Source organism: Meriones unguiculatus, chromosome 8 (genome assembly GCF_030254825.1).
Source record: "Meriones unguiculatus strain TT.TT164.6M chromosome 8, Bangor_MerUng_6.1, whole genome shotgun sequence".
NCBI lineage: Eukaryota > Metazoa > Chordata > Mammalia > Rodentia > Muridae > Meriones > Meriones unguiculatus.
The window spans coordinates 45,368,887-45,388,288 of NC_083356.1; the positions used below are offsets into that span (position 1 = coordinate 45,368,887).

General features: G+C 43.0%; 1 protein-coding gene across 1 annotated transcript in view; it reads right to left on the reverse strand.

The window, feature by feature from the left end:
* The window catches only part of Deptor (DEP domain containing MTOR interacting protein), a 144,586-nt gene that overhangs the window by 7,109 nt on the left and 118,075 nt on the right, over positions 1–19,402 (reverse strand). The gene's annotated exons all lie outside the window — the stretch shown is intronic.

Consider the following 19,402-nt stretch of genomic DNA (forward strand, 5'->3'; position numbering starts at 1 on the left):
GCAGATAGTTTAAACCTGAGGACGCAGATCCTTTGCCTGGGATGACTAATCCCATGATGCTTTGTCCTGTGGTTCTCACAATCATGAGCCTGTGAGTGCGCTGCCTGGACAGTTACCATATACGCCTGTGTGAAATAATAATACTTTTAGGAACTCACCGTTTATTTTTTAATTGATTTCTGGCAAAGTAATGTCAATAAACTTAGCTTAAAACCTAGTATCAAGTTCAAAAATATCTGTACTTATTTCATCTACACACCCAAATTGGAAAACATCAGAATCACAGTTTCATTTCTGATTTTAAAAAGGAGTTATAGGATTTGGAATCTTAAAAGGGAAATTTATACCCTATGTTCCTTTGATGATCACCTTAAGTAGGCCACTTCTCCTCTTCTATATCATGTGGTTTTTTGCTACATATGTAGCTCATTTAGTAGAGCATTTTTGCCTACTATGTACATTGTTAGGGTTTGATTCCCAAAACCTTGTAAGCTCACTGTGTGGTAATGCACGCATGTAATACCAGCCCGTGGGGAGTGGAGACTGGAGAGTCAGAAGTTAAAGGATAACCTTGGCTATATACTGAGTTGAAGGCCAGCTTGGGCTACATAAGACTGTCTCAAAAAAGAGATAAAAATAAATAAGCATTTCTCGTTTGTAAAATGGACAGGCAATGCCTTATTCCATAGAAGTTCAAGTTACACAGCGAAGTTAAAGCATTCTTGAAGACATCACACAAACACTGGCTTTTACTAATTTCTCATTTCATAGCCAGCATTTGGTGGCACACGCCCTTAATCCAGCCCTTGGGAAGCAGAGACAGGTGAATCTCTGAGTTTGAGGCCAGCCTGGTCTACAGATAGAGTTCCAGGACAGCAAATTGACACAGAGAAACCCTCTCTCAATAAACAAAGTTATTTCCTTCATGGTTGCATGAAAACTTGAGTAGGAAGTGGAATGTAGCATGCAGTCTTTATTTCCTGTTACTGCCATGAACCCTGACACTTCCACTCCTTAACCTCTGTTACCGGGGTGTCTTACTCACACACACAATCACCATTTCTCCTTCTCCATCCTCAAAGCTGGTCATCAAGAATTCAGGGCACGTCTAGTATGTAATCAGCAGTTTTCAACCATGGTCACAGTGATAACTCAGGTCACACTGCCTGCTCACCACCCAACCAGAACGGAGCCGTGAGCACTCGTGGGAGCATTTTAGCACTGACTTAACTAGGCTGTTCTCTTTGCTTTTCTTCTGCCAAAGAATGAGAGGAATGCCAGTCCCTCCCACCCAGGGTGCTAGCCTTCAGATCTGTGTTCTTTCCTCCACAGGGCTGCCTTTGTGTTGCTACATGGGAAGACAGGAATTGCCCGATAACCATTGACAGGCTCTCAGAGAGCATTTGTGTCTCTGAAACACACAGTGGTCATATTAGTCATCCAGTCTTCACCACAATTGCACCTCCACTGCCCCACAGGGTTCGTCTTATCTGGCCAACACTTGGAAGTTAGGAACTTTACATAGAAATCTAGATAGATTAAGGTGTCTCTGGGACAATGTGGAAACCCCATGCTTTAACTGGAAGACAGTCTTAGGGCTGATCAAACACCCATGTGTAGTGGTGGGCTCCCATAATATGAACTAGTTAGGAGGTTGAGAGCTCAGGTCCTGACAGGACTATATAGTAAGAACCAGCCTCAAAAATCCAAAGAGCAATGGATGTGGTGTATACTCAGAATGCCAACGTCAGGGAGTTGGAGCTGGGAGGCTCAGGAGTTTCACTACATGGTGAGTGTACACCAGGCGGGACTGCGTGAGACTCTAGCTCACAACACCCAAAGAACAACACAAACATTCAAAAACGTATAATGTTGATGTTCAGGCTCTCTGAATTATACCTACCAAGATTTTTATTCAAGCCAGCTTGCATTATAAAATAAGCACAGCATCTTAGTTAGGGTTTCTATCATTGTGATGAAACACCATGACCAAAAACAAGTTGGGGAGGAAAGGGTTTAGCTGGCTTCTACATCATAGTCCATCACTGTAGAAAAGTCACGACAGGAACTCAAACCGGGAAGGAACCTGGAGGCAGGAGCTGATGCAGAGGCCAGGGAGGGATGTTGCTTACTGTCTTGCTTCTCACGGACGGCTTGCTCAGTCTGCTTTCTTATACAACTCAGAGCTGCCAGCCCACGGATGACACTACATGGACTGGACCATCACCCATCAATCACTAGTTAAGAAAATCCCTACGGCTGGAAATTATAGACGCATTTTCCCAATTAAGGTTCCCTCCTTTGAGATAACTCTAGCTTGTGTGTCAGGTTGATATAGGACAGCTGGTACACATAGTAATACATACTTGTAATCTAGAACTTGGGAGGTTGAGACAGGAAGATGGTGAATTTGTGGCCAGCCTGGACTATGTAGGGAAACCTATCTCCAAGATAGGGAGAAAAAAAGCTAACTATACTGTTTACATATAAGAAATAATTACTGTACCTTCTGTAACATTTAAAATCAGGACCTGCCGGGTCTACTAAGCAAACCTGAGGCTAACCTTGGCTATACAGTGAGGCTCTAACTCGAACATAAGTCCTAAACAACACTAACAACAAAAAAGGGAGGGGATTGCTTTTTTTTGCTCCACTTTCCTTTTACTTATAATTATCACAATTACACTCTTCCAAAAACCAGGGGAATGGCTCAGTGGATAAGAGTGCTTGCTGCAAAAGAATGGACATCTGAGTTCAGAGGCCCAGCGCCCATGTAAAAGGTGGGCATGGCTTACACAAGCCTGGGAATCCACAGAACATTTGAGGCTCACTGGCCAGCCAGCAGAAAGAGAGAGACAGAGACACACAGAGAGAGAGACACACACAGACAGAGAGAGACAGAGAGACTCCAGTGAGCTCCAGGGTCACTGAGAGGCCCAGTCTCAAGGAAGGAGGTAGAGTGGAGAATGACAGAGCAGGGTACCCCGTGTTTTCTTCTCATGTATGTCAAGCCTGTGTGTGTGCACACGCACACATACACACACACCAGATAAGATCTTAACTCTTGGGCTAGAGAGACGGCTCAGCTGTTAAAGGCTAGGCTCACAAACAAAAATATAAGACCATATTTCTCCCATTTTTCCAGCTCATAGCAAAGGAATCATTTCTCACCAATAACATAAACTGAGATGTTATTTCAAACCTTTTCCCAGAATTGAAAAACCTCTTCATGCTTATATCTATCATGGTATTTTTAGAGTCTGGCTGTTGGAAAGACGTCATCTCTCCCTAAGTTGCCTCAGTAACTGCAGTTTCTACGTCCTGCTGCTAAAATTTTCCAGATGATCTAGCTCTGCAGGTCCCACTGTGTACCCGTGAGGTAACTCACAGAGATGGGCTTTTCAGTTAGCATTTTTGGTACACCACGCTTTGCAAACCAACACACATTACAAGTAACAGCAGGGAGCACACAGCCTGGGGGAAGTTAATTCCCCTCTATGCTAAAAGGCACAACCGCACAAATACACAGAACACACAACAGCTTCTGGACAGGCTACCTTAGGAACATAATTTCTCCCCTGGGGCTGGAGGCATAGATATCCAGCTACTGGAAGTGACGAGAACTATTCTAAGTGGCCATGCTTTACATATGTACCTGTTTATAAAGATCATATTGCAGTTCCTAAGTTGTGTGTGTGTGTGTGTGTGTGTGTGTGTGTGTGTGTGTTTGCTTATGCATGGGCATAGAAACCAGGAGTTGATGCTAAATGTCTTCTTCAATCGCTCTCACTGAATGAGGAGCTCACTGTTCAGCTACATCGGCTGGGTAGCCAGGCAGGTAGCCTCTATCTACTTCACTAGTGTTGGCATTAGAGGCACACTACTACCCCTGGCTTTTCCATGGGTGCTTCAGATCCTAACTTAAGACCTCAGGCTTGTGTGACAAGCATTTTACCAACTGAACCATCTCTGTATCTCCCCCCTTCTTATTCTGAGATAGGGTCTCCAGTAGCCCAGGCTTTGAACTCACTCTAGAACTGAGGCTGCCTTTGAACTGCTGATCCTCCTGCTTCTACCTGGGACTGAACCCAGAGCTTCACAAATTCCAGGCAAGCACTGTACCAACTGAGCTTGCCCCTCACTTCCTGGGTTCTAAGAAAAGGGACCAATCTCATCACCCACAGGGACATAGTGCTCTAACATCCAAATGAAAGGGCAGGTGCACATTATCATTAATGAAGGCAAGGAACAAAACCTTCCTGTGACACAGGAAGCCAACGTGAGGGAGGATAGAGCTCTGAGCAAACAGGCTGATCGAGACAGCCTGAGCAAAAGTTAATGGGATGAAGGAGGTAGCACTGAACACATTTCAGGGTGTGACCAAGTCGGGATGAAGACCCAGGCAGAAGGCCAGCCTTCCTTCTGATGGAAAGCAAGATTAACTAAATCTCCCAGCTTCTGTATTCCTCTCTCTGCACCAGGCCTGGCAGATGTGACATAACTCCCAGACAGATGGCATGCCTGAGGGACTGCACAACTGTACACGCGCTCACACATGGTGGGAGCCCACCACAGTCACTCAGCTGTTTCAGCAGAAGCGGGGGCGAGGCTGGAGAGAAACCCAGCACCTCCGGCACACCAGTGTCTTTGCCGCACCCGGAAGTCCGCAGTCACCAGCCGCTCTCCCAAGGGTGCTGCGTTCAAGTCAATGCGGTCTTGACTGATCAGCAGAAAGACAGGACAAACACAGGTGTGAAAGAATCTGAGGATAGAGAGATGGTTCAGCTGTGAAGACTGCCAGCTAGTCTTCAGGAGGATCTGAGTTCAGTTCCCAGGACTCACTTGAGAGGTCACAACCATCCGTAATTCCAGATCCAGAGGTTCTGATGCTCTCTGCCGGCCTCTGCGGATACTATGTGTATATGGAACACAGCCACACATGCAGTAAAACACCCATATACATAAACTAAAAATAAAGTCTCAAAAAAAGATAATCTTGTATTGATTAGTAAGGTGGGGAAGCCTAATTTAATGATACAGATAAAGTGATTAAATACATGAAGAAAATAAATGACACAGAAAGCAGAGACGAGGTGAGACAGCAGACAGCAGTAAGTGAGACAGCAGTAAAATGCTTAAGCTCTGAAGTGCTGCAGACATCTTCCCAACCAGCTGCCTGGTAAGAGTGGAACCAGACTGGGCAGATGGCTCAGGTGGTAAAGTGCTTGCTTTGCAGGCACGGTGGCACTTGCCATTTCAGCCCGGAGGAAGTGGAGACAGAAGGGCTCCTGGGTCTTGCCTGTCAGTGAATTCCAGACCGATGACAGACTGTCTCAAACTGAAGTGGAGTGTGCTTCTGAGGAAATCTGCGGATGTCCTCTGGCCTCTCTATGTACCTGCAGTACCTGTACCCGTATCCATATGAGCCCAAAGGCATGAGCAAGTGCACGCATGTACAATTGTGCATGTACACACACACACACACACACACACACACACACACACTTTAAAACAAAGGGTCCGTGCATTGTGACACATATCAGTAATTCCAACATTTGGGAGGCTGAGGCAGGAGGAGTGCTGTAAGTTTACAGGCAGTCTGGACTACAACAGAAACACCCTGTCCATAAAACCAACCAACTCCTCAAAACCAAAACCAAAACTGTGGAACCTTTTCCTAGACACCATTGCCAGGAATCTAGCCTGTTGTCTCTTAAATACGTCTCATGCCAGAAAGCACATGAATTAAGGAGATTGGTTCCATGTCAGAAGGGCTAGCTCTGCATCTCATTAACATGGCTTAGTAACCCATGTTTGCAGCTCTGCATTGCTCAAGTGAAAAGTGCACCCAAATATCGAAGAATCACTTTCAAACTGCAGTGCACATATGAGGTGCTTTGGAAGCTTTTGAAAGTATGTGTGTAATCTCAGATCTTACTTAAGGCCTACCAAGCCAGACTCCATGGGTGAGAGCCACAGGGACCTGAATTTTCAGTAACACTAAGATGCAATAATGAGGTTTAGATTAATGGCTCCTTGATGTAGAATTTCTAGATTCCAGAAGAAAAGGTGTGACTATAAGGCATGTAAATACCCTTGGTGAGGTGACAATGTGTATACAGTTTGGCTAGTAGGTCCCCCAAATCACACCATTTATCTAAGTGACTAACTGCATGATCTCACCTCTGCTATCAAGCAGCATTACCAACCCGACTCTCAGTCTTGTGGGTGCTGTAGCCATCTCTGTTTCATAACAGAAACAGGACAGGAAAAAGACCAACATGCCATCTGTCTTTTGTAGGTGGGTGAAAAATGTGGTGATCCTCAGAACAGACGTTGGCATGTTCAACAGTCCTTGTTGAGAAATGAATACCCTTAGAAGTTTATCTCTGAAAATTCTCCAATTTAGCCTTCCTTCCTCCCCCTCCAATAGGGGTGTCCCTGAGGGCAAAACTAAGTATAGGGACCAAGGAGTTAAAACTGTCTCAGACCTGTACCCCTGAAGCTAAATGTTATTTCACCACTCTAAGCTTCCGTATTGGATACCCTGAGCAGAAACAAACCAACAAACATACAAACAAACAACAACAACAAAAACCCCAAATCTTTAATAACTTCTAAGTATTTTTTCAGCTCTAAAACTCTATTGTTTAGATTTCATTCTTGAGACACTGTCTTGCTCGGTAGAGCTGGCTGGACAGGAAGTTGCTATATAGACCTGGCTGGATTCAAACATGTGGCACTCAAGAACCTCTGCCTCACGAGTGCTGGGTTTAGAGCTTGCACTGCCTTGCCAGCCCCCAACTTTAAGATCCTCAGTGGGAAAATGGAATCATGCTTCTACATAGTGATGACCTTCACATCCGCCAGGAAAAATGTCATGAGCCCACTGATTCCTCACATGCCTGGACACAGGACAGGCGCTTGCTTTTATTTAATTTGTGAAAGAAATGTTATTCTTCCTGGGAATGTACACTGAAGTTTAGAACAGTGTAAAGGATAGAACAACAGAGGCTCTTTCATGCGTTAATGTGTTGTAGGCTTATACATGTTTTAAAAACTACAGTCAAAGGGTCATTTATGAAGCTAGGATCCAGCTAGGCAGTGCAGTCTTAGTATAGACAAATGTAAAAGAACTAAAAGACCAGAAACTAATCCATTCATGGGCACCTGCCATGATTGAGGTGGCAAAGTAGCCATTACACCAATAGCCCTTGTATCTGACTAAAAAACCAAAAAGCATATAAAGAAAAACTCAAGGAGCTCAAGAGGTAGCAGGCAATTTAACAGTTCCAGTCGAGACTGGCTCTCAAAAGGATAACACTTGAAAGAGCAGTCTACACACAGGTGACACATCATGCCATGCAGCTCATCAGCAACTCTCCTTTCGACTCTGCACCTAATGCCATTATCACAACCGCCAACTCGAAGATGGTTCAAAAGCCAGTTCGTCAACTGTGCTTATACTGGCAGCTCACATTGTAACAACTGCAGATATGCAAACAATCTTCCATATCTTGATGTGGCTCATCAATTGTTTTAATGCCCACCTTTGTACTTTACTAGCTGGAAAACTTTGCAGAAGTTGAAAATTCAGTTTCTTTCTCAGTTACTTCAGAATGGAGGACAGAGAATTTTACTCAAAAATTGTTCTTCACCACAAAATATTAGACACAGAACCAGAGTGTAGACTTGCCAGGGAGTCGTAATCCATCACGCTACTGGACTGCCATTTGTGAACTCACGGCCGTTTGTACTCATGAATGGTGTGAATGCAGGGATACTGCTGAGGAGTTCCCCATGCTGCTGTTGTGGACAAGCTGTGTTTGTTTTGGTGAAGAAGAGCCTGCACAGCAGAACACACTTCTTCCCAAAATATCCAAGGTAAGAAAATGTGCAGCTCTGTGTCCAGCCACATCACTCTTTCTGCCAAGTGAGCAACTGGCCAGAGAGCGACTGGGGTGGCTGATGGCCAGTTCTTTGAACAAACATAGACGTCCCACTCCAGAGAGCCAGTCTCCTTATGCTCTGTGCGTTTGAACATACTCTGTGCCCCCATGTGTTCCCCGAAGAACACCACACCATTGAAGGAAACTCAACTGTCCATGAGAATGACCATCTTTCACAACAAGACAAGAACAGCAACACAAAACTGCACAAAACCTTCTTCTTGCTTCAACCACAGATTTGAAGAGGCTGCCGAATCTACACAGAATCTGCCCCTCCTGACCAAGCCATCACTATGCTTTAGATGAAAGCTCACTCCTAGTCCATTCTCCTAGGCAGGTAATGCACAGGAGGTTTGAGGAACACTCAAAGGCAATGAGGGGTCTGTGGAACCCAGTCCACAGAACGTGGGGTTCTCAAAGTTAAAACACGAACTTCCTGAACATCCCCTACAGAGGTGTGTAGCAGGCGGAGGACTTGGGCACACTGATGGTTCTGGTCACCGTCCAGAAGGGGTATGATGGCTGTGCTAGAAGAATCTCTGAGGTCCACTCTCAATCTGAGATATGTATCTCATGTTTAACCCAAGGGCATAAAAATGTTCAGTGGCCGAAAGAGTGCATATGAGTGTTATAACCACAGGATTGCACAGCCTTCTACTGATAGGGCCTCCAGGGAGCGAAGGAGCAAGAACTGGTTCCCCAGGCCTGAGACAAGCCGGCTTACTCTATGGATGCAGAAGGTTGCTGAGAACGTCCCACGATTGGGCCTGTGTTATGGTTCAGTGGGTAAAGACTCTTGGCCAGTTTTACGACTAGACTCTGAGCCTGGGTACCCACTTGAAAGAAAGAAGCAACTTGTCCAGAAGAAAGTTGTCCTCTGACCTCAACACTTGTGCCCTAGCATACAAGTACAAGTATGACCACACTGCTCACACATGCTAAATGAAACATAAATAAATCCTCCTAGATTTTCATGTGAATATGTGGCGGTGTGATAAGGAAATAACATTCTCAACACACTCATCAACCTTTACAAGGCCCCACAAGGTCAGTCTTCCTCCTTAATTTTTTTTTCCATAAGAATATTTTATCTGTTTGGTTTAAAAAAAAAAACAAAACATTCATTTATTAACTGCTTGAGACCCAATACTTAATACTTTTTTCTGATTATGGTACAAACGCAAAATTTATATAACAGAAATTTTAAAAGATCAGTCATTAAATGAGATGGACAATATTAAGGTTACTCATCAGGCAACTAATTATACAATACCTTTATTTTCACAAATACAAAGTATTTCCACATGCTGTTTCATTTACAGTGGGTAGGCTGCAGTGTGTTGGTGACATTAACTGATCTCCACAAGTGAGTTCTATCGTCTTGATTTGCCCGTTCCTTATCCAGCCTGGTGGTATGTCACTAAGGATCAAGAGCAAACCTGCACTGGAAGGTGTGGGGGTGGGGCTGTGCACACGTGTGCACAAATAGATACACAGCAATGCCACAATTTACCAGTGATTGTGGCAATACAATTTTGTAAAAATATCTTTTAGTTTTGAGGAGACTAGAACTTTTTCTGGACTTCAGAGCCAAGTAAACAATACACTTTGAGGTCACTTGACAGTCAAAATTGCTGTCCTACTGTGTACTGTGTACTGTGTGTTTGCTTGATTTGTCTCAAGAAAAACAATGTAACAAGCAACCTTATTTGCCTTGGGTTTCCCACCCAATGACCTTTTACAACCTAGGCTATCACAGGCTATCACAGTTAATCCTAAATTATGTACTCTTACATGCCCCTAGACGCAGAAAGAGCAATGCTTGGAGGATGCTATGATAATAATTTGCTGAAAACAGCAAACAGGTTAAAAGTGACCTTATAAAGCAAATATCTGCCATAAAATGCTGGGGACAGCATGTTTATATAATACTTGATGCTGATGATGGTTTTACAGTTACGTTTGCTTTTCTGAGTCCTTCTGGGTCATGTGAAGTCAGTAAAGGTTTATTCCTTACAAAACTCTGTTAAAGATAGCTATAAAGCTTTCCTCGTTCTTACCCATGTGACGCTCTCTGTGCTGTTCAATAGACAACAAAGCCCTTGTTCGTGACAAGGCAGACATCAGCAGGAGTAAGACATTTAAAAGGAGATTAGAAACAAGGCAGAAATGATAAAATAGATGATTCAGAAGAAGTGGAGAATTCAAACTTGGACTCACCCTTGCTCAAACTAATCCATGAGGAAATCTATGATTCCATTCCTTAAGTGGCAAGGATGCATTTTTGGTGCCTAATGTGGGGAATCTAATGCATCTATGCAGGCGATGGCCTTTTCCTTTGCTTGTTTCTAAATGTCAATTTAAAAAGAATGTTTTACATTTGTTTATTTATGTGGGGGGCCTGTGTGTGCCATTGAACATACTGGCGGTCAAAGGTTCCTTCTTCCACCATGTGGGTCCTGGATATTGAACTCGGGTCACAAGCACCTTTATCCACTGAGCCGTCATGCTGAACCTGTTCCTGGCCTTTTGAGACAGAGTCTAAGGTAACCCAGGCTGGGTTAGAACTTGCTAGTTAGTGAACGACCTTCAAATCCTAACCCTCCTTTCTCTAGTAATTGGGTTACGGCATCTGCACGCAGCTCTAGTTGGAAATGATATAGTAAGAAAATAAAAAGATTACAAATGGTAATGGCCCCATGTCAACCTGTTTCTTTGGCATGGTGAGGCTAGTATTAATAACCTGACACCCAGGAGGCAGACCTCAGGGCCCACCAAGGAGGGACTGTATGGGTTAAGGTTAGCTCTGAGAATGTCTGTGAGAGTATATCTTGATTAGGTTCATTTCAGTAGGAAAGCCCACCCACTGAGAGAGGCACCATTCCCTGGGAAGGGGGCTCTGTATTAATTCACTGCTTTCTTTCTCATGTCTGTGGATATATGGGACCAGCTAACTTATGTTCATACTACCCTGTCTTCCTAGAAATGATGGACTGTAGTCCAGAACCATGAGCTACAATAAAACCTTTCTTCCTTAAGTTGCTTTTGCCAGAATATTTTATCACAACAGAAAAGAAACTAGGACAGCATCCTCAGGCATTCTTCACTGGACATTTCCAGGCCAGAGAACCTGCAGCTGACTACTGCTCCAAAATCCCTTTCTTTCTTTTGCAACTATGTTGGCATATTCCAGATGAGTAAGTTGTGAGTCGCCAGAGAATAAGACTGTCACTGGGGCTACTTGGGACTGTTTCTATTCAAGAATTTAGTCAGTGGACATGGGCCATTATGTCATCTGGACCATGCCGACTTTATCATATCTTACATACAAATCCTGGAACTGTATGGAAGTCCATACTGGGAGTCTTCTAGACCTCCACTATTAGAGCATATCTGACCTCTGGAGGAGTGGTTAACTGATTTTTCCAGATGGAGACACTGAAAAGTAGACTCATTTCAACATACTTGAAGAGCTCTGGGATATGATAGATGATCATGACTCTGAAGCCAGAAAGACCTAGACTAGCCTGGCTCCTGCTGATTATTTACACAAATGTGACTCAATTCTTTCAGCCTCAAAAATAAAATACAGCTAATAGCCAGCTTTTAGGTTGTGACAAAAATTAGAAGGCAGAATACCCACCAGGTGACTCTCACAGTGCCCAGCACAATGCCAACAAAAACTGTCTCCTTTCCCTCTGTCCCTACAGAATATAGCAGATACAGAGCTTGAACCAGTGTTTTTCTTCTCCAGGACAGATCCCACGCCTTCAGTGTTTACTTCCAGAGCTAAACCACAGTGCTGTTAGCCAGGACCAAACTGTCTTTATGCAAGAGAGTGATTAATTTGTAGACTAAGCCTGGAAAACAGACTTCATTATGGATATTCAAAAGGGCTTCCAGGAAAGTCTTCCAGACAGCCCATTTCAATTTGGCCTTGTTACTTCTGTCTTTTACAAAGTGATTGAAGTGAGCCATGTTGGATATGCAGCCATGGGTCACTGAGATTTTTTTTTTTTTAAACAGGCTCAGAGAGGAAAATACTAAACAGAAGTAGTTTCTCTTGTTTTATTTATTTTTGAGACAGGTGCTCATGTAGCCTAGGCCGGCCTCCAACTTTCTATGTAGCCAACTGTGATCTTGAACTTCTAATTCTGTCTGCTTTTCAAGTATGGGGATTGCGGGCACATGGCACCAGGCCAGTTTTGTGCTGTGCTGGGATCAAACCCAGAGCTTCACGAAAACTAAGCAAGAACCTGAGCTAACACTTTTTTCTTTTTGAGGCAGGGTCTCATGTAGACCCAGGCTATCATTCCTTTACCTTTCAAGTGCTGGGATTACAGGTATGAACCACCACTCCTGACTCAGGAGTCGTGTTATGAGCTTTCTATTTTCTACACAAAAAGCCACAGAGAATGCTTTCTCTTCCATGATGCAGAGGGTTCTGTGTCCTCTCCTTATCCGGATGACATTCTGCAGCCCCCTTGGCTCAGGAGGGAGCCCTATTTAAAACAGTGTCCTGTGGACTTTTCATCAGTCAGCACAAACTTCTGCCAAAACCGAGTGGACACAGATCTAGGTACGGAGAGGGGCAGGAAAAGTCAATAGTTTCTCTGGAATAGAGAAATATCCACAGTTTAAAACCAAAGATCTAAAGCATATTTAAATTAGTAAGGGACCGCCCTCCTTTAACTAGCCTTGAACTTTCCTAGGGGTTTGTGGAGGATATTTCCTCGTCTCTAAAAATCCTGTGATGCTTAAGAAAACCAAGGCCCACGTTGAACCTTCCCAGGTGCAAGAGCACAGCTGCCCACTCGCAGCCTCCTTGGAGTGGTACCTACAAGAAGTATGCACCACACTGGTAGTTAAGACAGGCCACAGAGCCCAGCTGCGATGATTCAAAGCAAGCAAGCTGAGGGCATGAGCAATATTTGGCTTTGAAAAACTGTCATTAGGAGGCGGGGGCAGCTGCTTTGCCTGGATTGCTCTGTGTGAATTTTGACATTCAAGTGGAGCTTGTAAATTTCCAAATGCAAGTATAACTGATATACTACAAGCTCAAAGTCCAGGGCCAAAAGCACACTAACCAAATATTTTCACCATGTATGTAAGAAAAAAACAAAAAACAAAACAAAACAAAACTATAGAGCATGGCTTTCAGTAGAAACTGGAGGCATGAAAAGAACATGGCCGTTTGTCCAACAATACATCTATGCAGTGTCAGAGACATCTTTTAGGGGCTCTGTTCTCTCTCCTGGCTGCACACACAACCTTGGCAACTCCCAATCGCTGCTGGTGCTGGGTACAGCACCAGATTGACCAGGTCTACATCTTTGGGAATTTCTTATGAGTCCACCCTGGTGATGCTGGTGCTTGGTGGATGCTGAGAAACCCTGGCCTGGGCATTTCTTCAAGGTTGTCTGTGTTGTTTATACTAGCTTTAAACAAGATGATTATGTTCAAGGCCAGTACCCTGAATGGAATTCATGGTATGAGAGGAGCTGAACCTCACTAGTAGCTTGGCCTTGAATGACTCACTTGAGTCTTCAGAAAGTTTTATTTTTTTAAAAAAATAGATCTTCGCTTACAGACTCCACTAGCTTTGAACTCAAAACTTTCATGACCACCCTACCAGTGTGGTGGGGTCCCAGACAAGAACCACCGTATCTCCTTTGAGTTTTCATTTTCTTATGTGTAAAACAGAGTACACTTTGCTCTTTTGGGGGGAAGTCATGAAGACTACGGTAGGAAGTAGAACATCCTTTGAAAAAAACCAAGGCATTTTTATTATAAAGATAATAATAAAAACCAAGCGAAGATAATATGGCATTAAAACAACCAGGTAATCAGTTGCTGGGTTGACTCTGATAGTGGAAGTGAGGTGAGGATGATTTTGAAAATAAGGTAAATTGAGTTTTCAAAGGGTCAGCACAAAAGCTGGCCTATTTCACACCTTTCACTTGGCTTCCTGGTCAGGAGTGATCACACTCAACTCCTGGACATCTCACTTGGCCCTGGGTAAGTAGCTCTACTCTTGCGAACCTCACTTTCACTACCCTTAAGATGAATAGATTAAGACTAGGTGTCATAGCTTACACCTATAATGCCAGTATTTGGGAGACTGATGCAGGATGACTGCATGAGTTTGAGACCAGCCTGAACGAGACAGTCAGTTCCAGACCAGTCTGAGCTGTGGAATGCAGCTCTTTCTCAAACAAACAAACAACAAAAACCAACCATAGTGCTGGAAGGTGCTATATAAGCTTATGAGAGAAAAAAAAAATGTCAATAATCTTACCCAGACATGAAGTCTAGGCACTACAATACCAACCTGTTATTTATGCCCATGTATACAAGAGTGGCAAATTGTTCTGGGGGTAACAACTTCTTGATGGTTGAATTTGAAGCTTACTCAACAAGAGGGAATTCATACCAGGTGTGATGGCTATTCTCAGTTGTTAATTTGACAACTGAATTACAGTCCAGAAATGGAGGGCACACCTGTTCTGGATCTTGAGGCAAGATTCTTGGCTCTTCCAGCACCATGTCTGTCTGGCCACTGCCATGTTTCCCACCAGACTAAATCTCTGAAACTGTAAGCCAGACCCAATTAAGTGTTTTCCTTTATAAGAGTTGCCTTGGTCATGGTGTCTCTTCACAGCAATGGAAACTCTAACTAAGATCCCTGGTATTGGGAACCTACTCAGAAGCTCATGGTGGGAAGAGCATAGGCTCTAGAGGGTAAATTAATACTGTTGTTTAGGGGAATTGACATAATGATGAACCACTTTTCTAAACATACATGTTCATATACACAGAGAGTTACCACTCTCAGCTTTAATCCAAGAAGCCTCTCTCCAGTGAACTGCAATGAAGGCAGAGATTCATGGCTATTGAGAATAAGTGATAGGTGAAGACTCAGCCCCCCAAAAGATGTTTATACCATCCCTTCCAAAGTTTAGGAACATTGTGGCTCTCCCACTATGAATGCAAGAGACAGAAAACTGGGAGACTGTGAGATGTCACCTCCTAGGAAAGACACAGCCATTGTCATCGTGAACTAAGAGCAGCTGAGGAAGAGTGCACTGGATCTGCACAACAGCAGAGCCATCAAAGAACTGCCTTAATTTAAAACATGTAAAGAGAATGGAGAGGTGGTTCAGCAGTTAAGAGCGCTTGCTACTCTTGCAGAGGATTGCAATTTGATTCTAATTGCCCACATTGAGCAGCTTACAAAGAAAGACTCGTAACTTCAACACTTGGGGATCTGACGCCATCTTCTGGCCTTTAGGAATACCCACATATCCGTGGTATGGATACTAACTAACAAACACACAAAAATTAAAATGCACCCTGTTTGCTTTGAGACATTGTATCTCAATGTAACCCTGGCTGGTGTGGACTCATTACATAGGCTGACCTCAAACTCAGAGATCTGTCTGCCTCTACCTCCTAGGTGCTGGAATTAAAGACACCATTACGCTGGCCAAAGTATATGTGTGTGTGTGGGGGGGGGTGGTGGTGGCAACTTTTATAAAAGGTATAAATAAATAGGTTAAACTAGAGGGTTTTCCTCTTAATGATCTATGCTTTTTCAGATGATTCATGAACAATATAAAACCGTGCAAGTGTGATATACACACGCAAACTCTTTTTCTGGGAATATGCTCTATACCTTTCAGTAGATGCTCAAACAAGCATATGATCACAAGAGTCAGAGAAACCTTTCCAGTTCTAAGCTTCTGACTACTGTGTAGTAAAGATCGCCGTGCGGAAACTCAGCCAAGTATTTACAAGTGGATTTCAAACATTTTTTTAACAAAGTTATCTTTACTCCAACACACTTGCATTTATAAAACTGCACGATTCGGGGCTGGAGAGATGGCTCAGTGGTTAAGAGCACTGTCTGCTCTTCCAATGGTCATGAGTTCAATTCCCAGCAACCACATGGTGGCTCACAACCATCTATAATGTGAACTGATTCCTTCTTCTGGCAGATGTAAATGCAGATAGAACACTCATATACATAAAATAAATAAATCTTAAAAAAAAAACTGCACAATTCAGAAACCGAGAAAACAGCTAAGCACTCAGCTGAGTTGATGCCCACTAAGCTGCCTTCACTTCTAGGGAGCCAGTTTGGTCTGAAGGTGATCTCAGGAGACCTGAAAGCCCACAGCAGCTTGATGGGAGTCTGTGTTCGTTTGGGTACCTGGAAGCCTTTTGTCCAATCTTATCTCAAATTCCACAGTAGTACTGACAGAAGGAATATACTCATGAATGTGGCTGGGAGAACAGAGAGGGAAGAAAGGAAGATTTTCAGGCAAAGGAAGACAAGCATTGCTATGGGACTCTACGAGAACACAGCTGGGACCATTATTAGGGAAAACACAGTGGAAAGAAAACAACAGATGCTGGGATCAGAAAGATGGCTTGGCAATCACTTTTTGCCAAGTCTGAAGACCCGAGTTTGATTGATAGAAGCCACATACTGGGAGGAGAGAACCCTGCAGGCTGTTTTCTGACCTTCACACATGCTGTGGAATGTATGACTATATACACATGCACACATACACACACAAAATAAATAAATAGTAAAGATAAATACAAAAGAACCCTTAAAATTAAAAATAAAACAAAACAGATGCCAGAGCAGTGGGTGAACCAAGTAGAGCTTACTTAAGTATCCATGGTGGTTTGAATAGGTATAGTCTTCATAGACTCATGAATTCTATGAAGTCTATTTGAATGCTTGGCCCATAGCAAGGGGCACTCTTAGGAGGTGTGGCCTTGTGGGAGGAAGTATGTCACTGTGGGGGGCAGGCTTTGAGGTCTCTTGTGTTCAAGCTACGCGCAGTGTGGCACACAATCTCCCTCTGCTACGTGCAGATCAAGATGTAGAACTCTCAGTTCCTTCTCCAGTACCAAGGCTGCCTGGAAGCTCCCACACTTCCCACTTTGATGATAATGGATTAAATTTCTGAAACTGTAATATGTTTTCATTTGCTCTAGTGATATGTTTTCCTTTATAGGAGTTGCCATGGTCATGGTGACTCTTCACAGCAATAAAACCCTAACTAAGACAGCATCCATAAGCAAGTGAGCAGGATCTATTCTTATTCTCCTGTGGTGCTAGCTAGAGAGGTCATGCTTTTGGGTGTCAGACCAACAAAAAGCATTCACCCAAGAGACCAGCTACACTTGAAATATCTTATATGCCAACACATTGAGGCAGCTCAAATCCTCAGGTACCATATTCTTTCCCATTTTCAGCGCTCAGATCTTTCAATTTTAAACTTTTTATTAATATGAATGTATCACTTCTCCAAAATGCTATTATCAGTGTTCTTGGAGAGTATAGCCACATAGTATGAGCCATGCAGTGGCTCCAAATGTTGATGTCAGTTCTTGCCACAAGCACATTAAATCTTTTGGCCTATAGATATCCTCTTTTGATATAATCATTTCCATAGATGTTTAACAATCACAAGAGCATAGTATCTAGATGTAAGCAAATATGAATCCATATAATCCTAACCTGAAACTCATTTTCCATCTGTAAAAAAAAGAGGCATATCCTGGAATATTACTTATTGGAAAGGTGGGATTATATTCCAAACATTAAATTTAAAGCCTACTATTTTAGTAAAGTCTCTTGGGTTCAATGCTTCCTGCAACTTCCTTTCTCTGACTGAAATGTTACTGGGGTACCCAGTGTTATGCTTCAATTATTTTAGAATATAAAAGTGGTGTTTAGTCACTTAAGTGCATTTTGAAACATCTTAAACAGAAGGGAAAAGCAAGCATGGCCTTCAGATAGATACCTGGCCTGAGAAACTGGGTGGGCAGTGATGATATTTACTGAGACTCAAGGGACTGGTGGAGGATCAGGAATCTGTAAAACCAAGCATTTAATCAACTCAGTACCCAAGCTTCCTAACCCAGCCAGCTGATCCTCTGCCAGACCAATGTTTTCATCACTTTCTTCCTGAGACTGTCCTCAGGAGACCATAAGTCATACTATGACATTGACAAGATTTGATTTCATCTGGCACAAAAAAAAAGAAAGGTAGAACAAAGAAACTGAAGCACAAAGCAGAAATGAAAGACTCAATGATATAGTCTTCATTGTTGAATTCTGAAAACGAATGAAATGTGCAAACTTACTGTATCTTAGAGTCCAAGGCTTGCAGCCAGTAAGCTTTATGCCAAATTTATACATCATAGCTTACAACTAATATGTGTAGATGATTAGTAATGGTTGCATGTAGTGACATCACATGTAGTTAGGTATTTGGAAATTATTGAGCTCTGGCTCATCGATAGACCTGAAACCCTGAGGGCAGGGACCTTGGTTGTCCTTAAGCACAATCTAGACCTACCAATCCAGAATCCGAGCACCTGCCACAGGACACTGTAGGTACCAGGCATTTTATAATATGTAAAGAATGTATATGCAGTTTTTGCAACTGTCCACCCTCCCTTCTTTAATTGAGCTCCCATTTGCCTAGACACACAGCCACTATATCTACTCTTTAGGGTTTTTTATAAGAAAACAGCCAAACTAGGATGACTTGAAATGAACATTTGTCTTGTAGTTCCAGATGCTAAAAGTGTGAAAGCAATTTCAACCATGACCACCTTCTCTCTCAACACTATAGAGGTGAACCCTTCCTCAATCTTGTAGCCTTTTTCTAGTCTCAGGGAAATGGGAATAAGAGTCCAGGACTGAAGAAAGCTTCGGTATACTTTATATACTGGGCATTGCTGGTTGCCTCTTAGAAACCTGCCATGCCCCTTTCTGGAGTATTTTTATTTTTAGGGAATGTACACACCCATTTCAACAAACATAAATACATCACCTTTTTTCAGCACCATTCTGTTTTTTTTTTTTTCATTTCCATTATATTAATGGTGTTACACATCTTTTCATGCACTTATTGGCCATGCATGCATTCTTGATTTTTATAGTTTATTTTCAGAGTATTTTCTTATTTTTGTTGTTGTTGTTGTTGTTATTTGTCTTTTTGAGTTATGTGTAGGGGTTAGCCTTGTGTGCTGTGTATTCAGACGTTGAGGTCTGTGCCTCAAGGCTGAATTGCAGTTCTGTCAGGGGCATTGCAATGATCAGGGTGCTGTAAAGAATGCTCCCCAGTTATCTCTGATTGGTCAATAAAAGGCTGGAGTACAATGACTGGGCAGAAGATAGGAAGGTTGGACTTCCAGTTCAGTGAAGAGTCTCAGGTAGGGAACCATGAGTTAGAGAGAGAAAAGGTGAAAAAGTAAAAAGAGAAAGAAGAAAGTTGTCATAAGGCACGATCGACCATGAGCACATGGCAAAGAGAATTTCATCCCAACAGACAGCAAGAACAGAAACAGCCCAGGCAGAACAATTTGGCAGGTAACAGGGTATTTATCTGGTTATTAACGGCCTAGATGGGTTAGAATGGCTC